A 14,637-nucleotide genomic window follows, 5' to 3' on the forward strand; every position below is an offset into this window, starting at 1 on the left:
GAGAGAGAGAGCGAAGAGAGTAAGATAGAGAGAGCTATAGAGAAGAGAGCGAGAGGAGAGAGAGTAGCAGAGAGAGAGAGTAAGCGAGAGTGATGAGCGAGAGAGAGAGAGAGAGAGAGCGATAGAGAGAGAGAGAGAGCGAGAGAGAGGAGGACCAGCCAGTAAAAACTAAGAGAGAGACCCTATCCTCTGTTTTATGATAGACTATTACAACAATGGCAGAGCTCTGAAAGAGAAGAGAGAGAGAGTAGAGAGAGAGAGAGAGAGAAGAGAGAGCGAGAGAGAGAGAGAGAGAGAGAGAGAGAGAGAGAGAGAGAGAGAGAGAGAGCGATAGAGAGAGAGAGAGAGCGAGAGAGAGGAGGACCAGCCAGTAAAAACTAAGAGAGAGACCCTATCCTCTGTTTTATGATAGACTATTACAACAATGGCAGAGCTCTGAAAGAGAAAGAGGTTCTGGATGAGGTATCCCAGCAGCACATCATAGACTGCATGTGTGTTATCTGATCTAGACTGTTACAGCTGGGCTGGCTGGCTGATGGGACGGACGGCAGGCTGCTTTGATGAGGCAGTGCGTTGGCTTAGCGGAGGCAGGCAGAGATGTTTTGACAAACGTGGAGCCAGGCAAAATATCAGTCTGCTGGAGCAGGGGTCACCTTGGTTCCTTCCTTCCCTCATACATTGGTTCATTGCTTCCCTCATACATTGGTTCATTCCTTCCCTCATACATTGGTTCATTCCTTCCCTCATACCTTGGTTCATTCCTTCCCTCATACATTGGTTCATTCCTTCCCTCATACCTTGGTTCATTCCTTCCCTCATACCTTGGTTCATTCCTTCCCTCATACCTTGGTTCATTCCTTCCCTCATACCTTGGTTCATTCCTTCCCTCATACATTTGTTCATTCCTTCCCTCATACATTGCACCAGAACACCCCTCACATGATCATGACAGTGCGTGTGCATGCGTGCGTGGGTGTGTGTGTGCGTGTGTGTGTGTGGAAAAAAGGCAGTGGAATGGGAGAAAATAGATCAGAAAATAGTTATATTTTGATTTTATTTGAAGAAAAATAACTTTTTCAACTAAAATACAACTATTTTCTTTGATATTCAAATACAGGTCTCAGCTATAAACAAAGAATATTCGAAAGTATTTTGAGTACCTCTCAGAAAACCAAATTATATTTGAGGGTATTTGAATATATGCAAGCTATTTGAAAAACACAAAATATTGATTTGATGGCTGCCAAATAGTTGATGAAGAACCAAAAACTACAACAGTTAGTGGAATTAGTCTAGATATATGATCATTAGCACATGGTTGGACGGCTCTTAGATATTCATTTTAATATAGCCTATAGCCTACAACTAAGTACATGAGGGACTTGGAATCACCTCTACATTTGAGTCGACCACTTGTGCAGCTTCAAAATGACTAATAAATATATTTTCATAATGATTGACGTAAGGTAATGCAGTAACACTTGACATCCAGTTCTTAAACATGTGTAGTAACTTTGTGAGAATTACAATAGCAACATTGTTGTTACTAAGGATTTTGGAAATTGCTTTATAATTGCATAGTAATGGAGTTATTACATAAGTGGAATAAGGAACAGTCACTATTCCTCTTCTGTACAGTAGTTACAAAAGCTCAGCTCATTGCTATGCAATTAAAATGCAATTGCCAAAGTATAATGCAACAACATGCTAATAATCTTGTATTCTGAGTAAACTATCCCTTTAAAGATGGTAGAGTGTGTGTTTGAAACAAGAACACTTGCCCTGATATGGAGAAAGAGTCGATGTTGTTTTTGCTAAGCATCCAACTTGCTGTTTGCAATGTTTGCAAATGGCTTTGAATTACTCTGCAGTATTTTCAGGTATCGTAAATTTAACTGCAGTTTGAGACCTTTTCAGTGTAATGTTGAGTCACAGTAGAGTGTCAACTTATTTATGCATATCTGTACAACATGTCATTGGCTAATTGGTTTGGGTTGATTATGTACACCTTGGCGAATGTACATTCACTAGAAATGACATTTACAAAATCTTCGAATAGAAATGTATTGTGTAGATCAAATATGACTGTCAGATAGATTGGAATAGTATAGGAGATTGTGTGTGCTCTATTCATTCTATTTCTATCTTCAACATGCAGTTAAAGATACAGCCCTGCCATTAGCTGAAGGCAGCCAATCCAATAGTTTCAGAAAAGTAGTCACATCTAGAGATCTGTATTCAAATAGTTTAAAAAAGTAGTCACTTTCTGAGATCTGAATTGAAATAGTTTAAAAAAGTAGTCACTTTCTGAGATCTGAATTCAAATAGTTTAAAAAAGTAGTCACTTTCTGAGATCTGAATTCAAATAGTTTAAAAAAGTAGTCACTTTCTGAGATCTGAATTCAAGTAGTTTAAAAAAGTAGTCACTTTCTGAGATCTGAATTCAAATAGTTTAAAAAAGTAGTCACTTTCTGAGATCTGAATTCAAGTAGTTTAAAAAAGTAGTCACTTTCTGAGATCTGAATTCAAGTAGTTTAAAAAAGTAGTCACTTTCTGAGATCTGTATTCAAGTAGTTTAAAAAAGTAGTCACTTTCTGAGATCTGAATTCAAATAGTTTAAAAAAGTAGTCACTTTCTGAGATCTGAATTCAAATAGTTTAAAAAAGTAGTCACTTTCTGAGATCTGAATTCAAATAGTTAAAAAAAGTAGTCACTTTCTGAGATCTGTATTCAAATAGTTTAAAAAAGTAGTCACTTTCTGAGATCTGTATTCAAATAGTTTAAAAAAGTAGTCACTTTCTGAGATCTGTATTCAAATAGTTTAAAAAAGTAGTCACTTTCTGAGATCTGAATTCAAATAGTTTAAAAAAGTAGTCACTTTCTGAGATCTGTATTCAAATAGTTTAAAAAAGTAGTCACTTTCTGAGATCTGAATTCAAATAGTTTAAAAAAGTAGTCACTTTCTGAGATCTGTATTCAAATAGTTTAAAAAAGTAGTCACTTTCTGAGATCTGAATTCAAATAGTTTAAAAAAGTAGTCACTTTCTGAGATCTGTATTCAAATAGTTTAAAAAAGTAGTCACTTTCTGAGATCTGTATTCAAATAGTTTAAAAAAGTAGTCACTTTCTGAGATCTGTATTCAAATAGTTTAAAAAAGTAGTCACTTTCTGAGATCTGAATTCAAATAGTTTAAAAAAGTAGTCACTTTCTGAGATCTGTATTCAAATAGTTTAAAAAAGTAGTCACTTTCTGAGATCTGAATTCAAATAGTTTAAAAAAGTAGTCACTTTCTGAGATCTGAATTCAAATAGTTTAAAAAAGTAGTCACTTTCTGAGATCTGAATTCAAATAGTTTAAAAAAGCAGTAGCGGTGCGTAAGTAAAATCACAGCAGAAGCCAAGCCAGAAAAAAAGCCATATGACAACCTATGTGTTGTGATAATTGAGTTGTTTGCTTTATAACCTGTTGGTTCATATGCCTTGACATTGTGATATACTGTATAGGCCTAAGGCCGAGACAATAAGAAGACACAGTGGCAGAATAAACCTACTGTTCCTAGGCGTCATTGTAAATAAGAATTTGTTCTTAACTGACCTGCCTAGTTAAATAAAAACATTTTTTTTAAATATTGCATGTAACAAACAGCTGCATGACCTACAGCAGGGATCATCAACTAGATTCAGCCGCAGACCAATTTATTCTTGAGCGGATGGTCAAGGTGCATGAACATAATAAAAAAATATATATTTTAGGACTGCAAATTGACCACAAGAAGCCTAAACAGATGTAATATTTGACTCAAACATAATAATTTCAAACCTTGATTACATTTGGGAACATTGTCCTGCGTAGGGTGCCGTCTTTCTGACGGGACGTTCAAACAGGTGTCCTGACTCTCTGTGGTCATTCTAAATCATATGGCACTTATTGTAAGAGTAGGGGTTTTCACCCCTGTCATGGCTAATTTCCCAACATGGCCACATTCCATCATGGCCACCTAATCATCCCCCTCATTCCTAATTGGCACTCCTCACCTCTCCACCTGATAGCTGATGTGTAGTGAACGTTCTGGCACAAAAATGGTCGCCGTGCATCACTGATGTGGGTGATACACATTTCCCCCTACTATGTAAAGCGCTTTGAGTACCTCAGTTGGTGGAAAAGTGCTATATAAACACAATAAATTATTATTAATTATTATTATTTGTATACAATCACATATTTTCTATTTTATTTTATTTAACCTTTAATTAACTAGGCAAGTCAGTTAAAAACAAATTCATATTGACAATGACGGTCTACCCCGGAAAAACCTTAACCCGGACAATGCTGGGCCAATTGTGCACCACCCTATGGGACTCCCAATCACGGCCGGTTGTGATACAGCCTGGAATCGAACCAGGGTCTGTAGTGACACCTCTTGCACTGAGATGCAGTGCCTTAGACTGCTGCGCCTCTCTACTATGCGTGGGAATACTTGGGAACAGATTTCCAAAATGAAGATCACTTGGAGCTAATTTCCTGGTGTTATGCTGAAACAAGAAAGCGCGTTCCCCAAACGGAATCGTCAAGAACAGGTATTATTCACATTTTCAAACAGTCCATTTATATTTTCCAACGGGCTATACATTTGGGTGAGATTTTTTTCTCGCCTGAGTAGCCTCGTTTCACTTCCAAAAATAAAATTAAACCATCTAATGTTCAGCGAAATAACAGCACAATGTCAAATACAGGTAGCCTGGTCAAATAATTAACATTCAATCACATTAACCGTTACTCTCTCGCGGGAATTCCACTAACGATCCGTATGTAGCCAAACGTAGCTGCTGCTCATGTTGGTATCTGTACTGATGGCGCAAAAGCCATGACAGGGAGACATAGTGGAGTGGTAACGCACGTGCAAGCAGTTGCTCCAGACGCTACTTGGGTACACTGCAACATCCACCGAGAGGCTCTTGCTGCCAAGGAAATGCCTAACAGCTTGATAGATGTTTTGGACACTACAGTGAAAATGGTTAACTTTGTTAAAGCAAGGCCCCTGAACTCTTGTGTATTTTCTGCATTATGTAATGATCTGGGCAGTGACCATGTAACGCTTTTACAACATACAGAAGTACGCCGGTTATCAAGGGGCAAAGTATTGACACGGTTTTTAAAATTGAGAGATGAGCTTAAAGTGTTCTTTACTGACCATAACTTTCACTTGTCTGACCGCTTGCATGAATGATCTGAATCTAGGATTACAGGGACTCTCCGCAACTATATTCAATGTGCGGGACAAAATTGAGCCTATGATTAAGAAGTTGGAGCTCTTCTCTGTCTGCATTAACGAGGACAACACACAGGTCTTTCCGTTATTGTATGATGATTTTTTTGTGTGCAAATGAACTCAAGCTTACGGACGATGTCAAATGTGATATAGTGAAGCACCTGAGTGAGTTGGGTGCGCAATTACGCAGGTACTTTCCCGAAACGGACGACACAAACAACTGGATTCGTTATCCCTTTCATGCCCTGCCTCCAGTCCACTTACCGATATCTGAACAAGAGAGCCTCATCGAAATTGCAACAAGCGGTTGTGTGAAAATTTAATTTAATCAGAAGCCACTGCCAGATATCTGGATAGGGCTGCGCTCAGAGTGTCCTGCCTTGGCAAATTGCGCTGTTAAGACACTGATGCCCTTTGTAAACACGCACCTATGTGAGAGTGGATTCTGGGCCCTCACTAGCATGAAAACTAAATACAGGCACAGACTGTGTGTGAAAATGATTTAAGACTGAGACTCTCCAATACAACCCAACATTGCAGAGTTATGTGCATCCTTTCAAGCACAACCTTCTCATTAACCTGTGGTGATTTATTCACAATTTTCGATGAACAAATAAGGTTTTTTATGTAAGATGGCTAAATAAAGAGCAAAGTTATTGATTATTATTTTATTATTATTTGTGCCCTGGTCCTATAAGAGCTCTTTGTCACTTCCCACGAGCCGGGTTGTGACAAAAACTCACACTGATTCTTATGTTTAATAAATTGATCATATAGTGTGTGTGTAGCAGGCTTACAATGATGGCAAAAAACAACATTTGAGAATGCGCTGACCCTGGTGCTAGAAGGGGTATGCTGGAGGTTGAATGTTTGAAGGGGTATGGGACTATAAAAATTTTGGGAACTACTGGTCTAGAATGTCATGGTATGCTGTAGAGTAAAATGCATAAGTAGAAAAAACATGTTGACTCAACCAATTTGTTGAGAAATGCAAATGCCATCCTCCTCTCTTCTATGTTGCCGAAATGGTCTATGACTCTTTCATACAGAACACGCTTTTAGTTTTTGTTGTCCTAGGCTACCTGGCTAAAATGCTTGCTTGCTAGCCTAACTTCCTTTCATTGGCTATGATTAGTCTGCTAGTTGACATTAGCCTATTACATCTAGCTATACAGTGCATTCGGAAAGTATTTCAGACCCCTTGACTTTTTCCACATTTTGTGACATTACAGCCTTATTCTAAAATGTATTTAATTATTTATTTTTCTCATCAATCTAACACAATACCCCATAATGACAAAGCAGAAATAGGTTGTTAGAAATTTTTGCAAATTTATAAAACCTAATAAACAGAAATACCTTATTTACGTAAGTATTCAGACCCTTTGCTATGAGACTCGAAATGCATCCTGTTTCCATTGATCATCCTTGTGTCACGTTCGTCGTAAAGATAAGACCAAGGCGCAGCGGGAATGTGTATGCTCATCTTCTTTATTGAGAAGAACAAACACAATACAAAAACAACGACGAAAAACAGTCCTGTAAGGCACACAGCTACACACGGAACAACTACCCACAAAAACCCATAGAAAAACACCCCTACTATATAGGACCTTCAATTAGAGGCAACGAGGAACAGCTGCCTCCAATTGAAGGTCAACCCAATAAACTAAACATAGAAATAGAAAAACTAGAACAAACATAGAAATATACTAACAGAACATTAACCAAAAAAAAATGAAACACATAAAACAAACACCCCCTGCCACGCCCTGACCAAACTACAATAACAAACAACCCCTTTTACTGGTCAGGACGTGACAGTACCCCCCCCCCCCCCCCCCCCCCCCAAAGGTACAGACCCAGGATGCACCTCAAACAAAAAACACAAGAATAAACCCCAAAATAAAAATAATCCCAACCTAAAGGGATGGAAGGGGGGGTGTAGCACAAGAAGCGTCGGTGACGGTGGCCACCCTCCCTTCCATCCCTTTAGGTCGGGATTATTGAGCCACCTCCTACTATGGAGGTGGCTCAGGCTCTGGCCTTAGTCTCCAACCTAACCTGTCCACCCCCGCTGAAGGCTCAGGGCTAAAGCGCGTCGCTGGAGACCTCGGGCTGATGCGCGTCGCTGGAGACCTCGAGCTGATGTGCGTCGCTGGAGACCTCGGACTGGAGGGCGACTCTGGGAGCTCCGGACTGGAGGGCGACTCTGGGAGCTCCGGACTGGAGGGCGACTCTGGGAGCTCCAGACTGGAGGGCGACTCTGGCTGCGCTGGTTCCGGACTGTAGGGCGATTCTGGCTGCGCCGGTTCCGGACTGTAGGGCGACTCTGGCCTCGCCGGTTCCGGACTGTAGGGCGACTCTGGCTGCGCCGGTTCCGGATTGTAGGCCGTCTCTGCAGGCTCTGGACTGTAGGCCGTCTCTGCAGGTTCCGGACTGTGGGCCGTCTCGGCAGGCTCCGGACTGTGGGCCGTCTCTGCAGGCTCCGGACTGTGGGGCGACTCTGGCCTCGCCGGTTCCGGACTGTAGGGCGACTCTGGCTGCGCCAGTTCCGGACTGTAGGCCGTCTCTGCAGGCTCTGGACTGTAGGCCGTCTCTGCAGATTCCGGACTGTGGGCCGTCTCTGTCGGTTCCGGACTGTGGGCCATCTCTGTCGGTTCCGGACTGTAGTGCGTGGGGCTGGTACTGGAGGTACCAGACTGGAGACACGCACCTCAAGGCTAGTGCGAGGAGCAGGAACAGGACGTACTGGACTGGGCTGACGCACTGGAGGCCTGGTGAGTGGTGCTGGCTTTGGAGGTGCCAGACTAGAGACACGCACCTCAGGGCTAGTGCGAGGAGCAGGAACTGGATACACCGGGCCATGAACAAGCACTGGAGGTCTGGAGCGCACAGCCTGCACCACCCGTCCTGGCTGGGTAGTCACAGTAACCCTGCACGGGCGGAGTGCTGGCACAGGGCAAACTGGGCTGTGCAGAGGCCTGATGGCTGCCGTGCGTAGAGAGCTGACCAAGAACCATCTCCACATGGTTCCTCTGTGGAGATGGGAGAACCTTCCAGAAAGACAAACATCTCTGCAGCCATCCACCAATCAGGGCTTTATGGTAATTTGGCCAGTAAAAGGCACATGACAGCCTGCTTGGAGTTTGCCAAAAGGCACCTAAAGGACTCTCAGACCATGAGAAAGAAGATTCTCTGGTCTGATGAAATCAAGATTGAACTCTTTGACCTGAATGCCAAGCGTCAAATCTGGAGGAAACCTGGCACCATCCCTACAGTGAAGCATGGGGGTGGCAGCATCAAGCAGTTGGGGATGTTTTTCAGTGGCAGGGACTGGGAGACTAGTCAGGATCAAGGGAAAGATGAACGGAGCAAAGTACAGAGATACCCTTGACGAAAACATGCTCCAGAGCGCTCAGGACCTCAGACTGGGGCGAAGGTTCACCTTCCAACAGGACAATGACCCTAAGCACACAGCCAAGACCATGCAGGAGTGGCTTCGGGACAAGTCTCTGAATGTCCTTGAGTGGCCATGATAGAGCCTGGACTTGAACCCGATCGAACATCTCTGGAGAGACCTGAAAATAGCTGTGCAGCGACTGTCCCCATCCAACCAGACAGAGCTTGAGAGGATCTTTAGAGAAGAATGGGAGAAACTCCCCAAATACAGTTGTGCCAACCTTGTTGCATCATACCAAAAAAAGACTTGTGGGTATAATCGCTGCCGAAGTTGCTTCAACAAAGTTCTGAGTAAAGGGTCTGAATACTTATGTAAATGTGCTATATATACAGTACCTGTCAAAAGTTTGGACACACCTACTCATTCAATGTTTTTTCTTTATTTTTAATATTTTCTACATTGTACAATAATAGTGAAGACATCAAAACTATGAAACAACACATATGGAATCATGTAGTAACCAAAAAACTGTTAAACAAATCAAAATATATTTTATTGTTTAGATTCAACAAAGTAGCCACTCTTTGCCTTGATAACAGTTTTGCACAATCTTTAGCTAGCTAGCTAGCATTTGGTTGACAACAATAGAACAAGATGCAACAATTCAAGTTTTTTCTGTTGATGACATTTGGCTTGATGTGATGTGATTGGTGTGAAGCCAAATCCAAACGGCCTTCCCTTTACCCTTTTTTTGTGTGCTCCAGCACCATTCACAGTTGAACTTACTTAGTTTAGCTTATTGGCTATTATTGTATAAAAAAAATATCAAGGGACGCCAAATGCTCACTGGCTTCCCTTGCATTCAATGCTACGGGCGGCAACAATATCCTACTCTTTTTGACCAGACAGCATCAGATAAATGGGCAGAGACAGAGGGGCACTGTTTCGCTGCCATGATGCTTTCTCTGGTGAGATACATTCTGCCTCTTGCGAATTGAAGGAAAATTATGAAACACAGAGAGACCAAAGAGAAATTATTTTATATATTTTTTTAAATTGGGAGAAGCCTTGGCATCCATGAATCCACGCACTGTAAAATGATGAGCTTAAAGTGTTTTAGTCACCTTCAAATTTACTATTTGTTCCCTCTGAAAAATAGTTGCTTTCCACAAAACATAGTTAAAACCAGGGGCGCAATTTTGGTTTTAGAAGTGGGGGGGACATATTATTTATTTAAATTGTATTTATGTCTGATAAAAACTCCAAACAGCCTACCCGACCGCTCTGAGGCGTCCGCATGGTCCTAAAGCACACTGTTGCCTCATTTTGCATCACATTCCAATGATAAAACTGGGGTAAGGGGGAGGGGGGGCAAAAATGCAATTTCAGAATGTGAGGGGGACATGTCCAGTGAAACTATAGTTATCTCAGGTCTGGAATGCAGTGACACTCATGAAGAATGGGAGGGATTTGTGAAGATGAGGTGGGAGTAGGGTATGGGTGTGAAGTGAATAGATACTTTACCAAAACAAGAGTAACATGACTATAAGAAAACAAAAATCCCCCTGAAGACATTCAGGCTGGCATTGTTTTGCTGAGAATTTGCTCCAGGATAATCACAAGTCTCTATTGCTCTCATGGTGTGGGCATATATACTTCTTTTCACAGTGAAGGTGGCAACTGAGGTCTAGAAAGCTTCAGTGTTTGTTTTTTTGCAATGAAATTTTTGTAAAGAAGAGACCACATGACCAAAACAAAGCTGGAGAAAATATGTGATCTAGGGAGGGCTGACCAAACACACGTAATAATTTACACTCACACCCACAAATACTCTTCAAAAAGTAGAAACAGACATGATTTTTCTTCCTCCATGGCCTTAACTTGTGACGAGCTCGTCCTTCATTTAACGTTCAATACTGTGTGATATTTCATTGTATGCCTTTGTTGAGGGTCTGGCTTCTATAGAAATATAATGACATCATTCTCATAACTTGGTGACATTACAATCCGAGAATCATCACCATTGCAATGTCAGCAGAACATTGAAGATGACATGAATCCTATCCATACTCAATGTGACATTGTCAATTTTCATTCATAATTCATATTATTCATTGTTGTAAGTTCTAATGCATTTCCTCTAATCATCTAGATGATTGACAGCTGAAGTTGTGTGAGTGTTTCATGGTGTAGCTGTAACACAATCAAGGCATGGGGCAACATCCTGCAGTATAGCCAAGAGGATGTGCTGAAATCCTCAAACTTTTTTCCATGACAGAAAAGCAGAGATGAGAGGAGCGACAGGAAGTGAAGGATGTGAAGGATTGAGACTCAAGAGACAGAGATAATGAGAAACAAACTGAACTAGGAACATTGAAAAAGGGTGAAGGTTAAAGTAGACACAAATCACAACATTTCTGGAAAAAGAGGAATATCAATGAGAGACAGACAGAGGGACTGGATACACAGCAGGTCTAGGACATGACTTACGGTATATGAGTGAGAGAGACAGACAGAGGGACTGCATACACAGCAGGTCCAGGACATGACTTACGGTATATGAGTGAGAGAGACAGACAGAGGGACTGGATACACAACCGGTCTAGGACATGACTTACGGTATATGAGTGAGAGAGACAGACAGAGGGACTGGATACACAGCAGGTCCAGGACATGACTTACGGTATATGAGTGAGAGAGACAGACAGAAGGACTGGATACACAGCAGGTCCAGGACATGACTTACGGTATATGAGTGAGAGAGACAGACAGAGGGACTGGATACACAGCAGGTCCAGGACATGACTTACGGTATATGAGTGAGAGAGACAGACAGAGGGACTGGATACACAGCAGGTCCAGCACATGACTTACGGTATATGAGTGAGAGAGACAGACAGAGGGACTGGATACACAGCAGGTCCAGGACATGACTTACGGTATATGAGTGAGAGAGACAGACAGAGGGACTGGATACACAACCGGTCTAGGACATGACTTGCGGTATATGAGTGAGAGAGACAGACAGAGGGACTGGATACACAGCAGGTCCAGGACATGACTTACGGTATATGAGTGAGAGAGACAGACAGAGGGACTGCATACACAGCAGGTCCAGGACATGACTTACGGTATATGAGTGAGAGAGACAGACAGAGGGACTGGATACACAGCCGGTCTAGGACATGACTTACGGTATATGAGTGAGAGAGACAGACAGAGGGACTGGATACACAGCAGGTCCAGGACATGACTTACGGTATATGAGTGAGAGAGACAGACAGAGGGACTGGATACACAGCAGGTCTAGGAAATGACTTACGGTATATGAGTGAGAGAGACAGACAGAGGGACTGGATACACAGCAGGTCCAGGACATGACTTACGGTATATTAGTGAGAGAGACAGACAGAGGGACTGGATACACAGCAGGTCCAGGACATGACTTACGGTATATTAGTGAGAGAGACAGACAGAGGGACTGGATACACAGCAGGTCCAGGACATGACTTACGGTATATGAGTGAGAGAGACTTACGGTATATGAGTGAGAGAGACAGACAGAGGGACTGGATACACAGCAGGTCCAGGACATGACTTACGGTATATGAGTGAGAGAGACAGACAGAGGGACTGGATACACAGCAGGTCCAGGACATGACTTACGGTATATGAGTGAGAGAGACAGACAGAGGGACTGGATACACAGCAGGTCTAGGACATGACTTACGGTATATGAGTGAGAGAGACAGACAGAGGGACTGGATACACAGCAGGTCCAGGACATGACTTACGGTATATTAGTGAGAGAGACCGACAGAGGGACTGGATACACAGCAGGTCCAGGACATGACTTACGGTATATTAGTGAGAGAGACACACAGAGGGACTGGATACACAGCAGGTCCAGGACATGACTTACGGTATATGAGTGAGAGAGACTTACGGTATATGAGTGAGAGAGACAGACAGAGGGACTGGATACACAGCAGGTCCAGGACATAACTTACGGTATATGAGTGAGAGAGACAGACAGAGGGACTGGATACACAGCAGGTCCAGGACATGACTTACGGTATATGAGTGAGAGAGACAGACAGAGGGACTGGATACACAGCAGGTCCAGGACATGACTTACGGTATATGAGTGAGAGAGACTTACGGTATATGAGTGAGAGAGACAGACAGAGGGACTGGATACACAGCAGGTCCAGGACATGACTTACGGTATATGAGTGAGAGAGACAGACAGAGGGACTGGATACACAGCAGGTCCAGGACATGACTTACGGTATATGAGTGAGAGAGACAGACAGAGGGACTGGATACACAGCAGGTCTAGGACATGACTTACGGTATATGAGTGAGAGAGACAGACAGAGGGACTGGATACACAGCAGGTCCAGGACATGACTTACGGTATATTAGTGAGAGAGACCGACAGAGGGACTGGATACACAGCAGGTCCAGGACATGACTTACGGTATATTAGTGAGAGAGACACACAGAGGGACTGGATACACAGCAGGTCCAGGACATGACTTACGGTATATGAGTGAGAGAGACTTACGGTATATGAGTGAGAGAGACAGACAGAGGGACTGGATACACAGCAGGTCCAGGACATAACTTACGGTATATGAGTGAGAGAGACAGACAGAGGGACTGGATACACAGCAGGTCCAGGACATGACTTACGGTATATGAGTGAGAGAGACAGACAGAGGGACTGGATACACAGCAGGTCTAGGACATGACTTACGGTATATGAGTGAGAGAGACAGACAGAGGGACTGGATACACAGCCGGTCTAGGACATGACTTACGGTATATGAGTGAGAGAGACAGACAGAGGGACTGCATACACAGCAGGTCCAGGACATGACTTGCGGTATATGAGTGAGAGAGACAGACAGAGGGACTGGATACACAGCAGGTCCAGGAGATGACTTACGGTATATGAGTGAGAGAGACAGACAGAGGGACTGCATACACAGCAGGTCCAGGACATGACTTACGGTATATGAGTGAGAGAGACAGACAGAGGGACTGGATACACAGCCGGTCTAGGACATGACTTACGGTATATGAGTGAGAGAGACAGACAGAGGGACTGGATACACAGCAGGTCCAGGACATGACTTACGGTATATGAGTGAGAGAGACAGACAGAGGGACTGGATACACAGCAGGTCTAGGACATGACTTACGGTATATGAGTGAGAGAGACAGACAGAGGGACTGGATACACAGCAGGTCCAGGACATGACTTACGGTATATTAGTGAGAGAGACAGACAGAGGGACTGGATACACAGCAGGTCCAGGACATGACTTACGGTATATTAGTGAGAGAGACAGACAGAGGGACTGGATACACAGCAGGTCCAGGACATGACTTACGGTATATGAGTGAGAGAGACTTACGGTATATGAGTGAGAGAGACAGACAGAGGGACTGGATACACAGCAGGTCCAGGACATGACTTACGGTATATGAGTGAGAGAGACAGACAGAGGGACTGGATACACAGCAGGTCCAGGACATGACTTACGGTATATGAGTGAGAGAGACAGACAGAGGGACTGGATACACAGCAGGTCTAGGACATGACTTACGGTATATGAGTGAGAGAGACAGACAGAGGGACTGGATACACAGCAGGTCCAGGACATGACTTACGGTATATGAGTGAGAGAGACAGACAGAGGGACTGGATACACAGCAGGTCCAGGACATGACTTACGGTATATGAGTGAGAGAGACTTACGGTATATGAGTGAGAGAGACAGACAGAGGGACTGGATACACAGCAGGTCCAGGACATGACTTACGGTATATGAGTGAGAGAGACAGACAGAGGGACTGGATACACAGCAGGTCTAGGACATGACTTACGGTATATGAGTGAGAGAGACAGACAGAGGGACTGGATACACAGCCGGTCTAGGACATGACTTACGG

Source organism: Salmo trutta, chromosome 13, assembly GCF_901001165.1.
Source record: "Salmo trutta chromosome 13, fSalTru1.1, whole genome shotgun sequence".
In the NCBI taxonomy this organism is placed as follows: Eukaryota; Metazoa; Chordata; class Actinopteri; order Salmoniformes; family Salmonidae; genus Salmo; species Salmo trutta.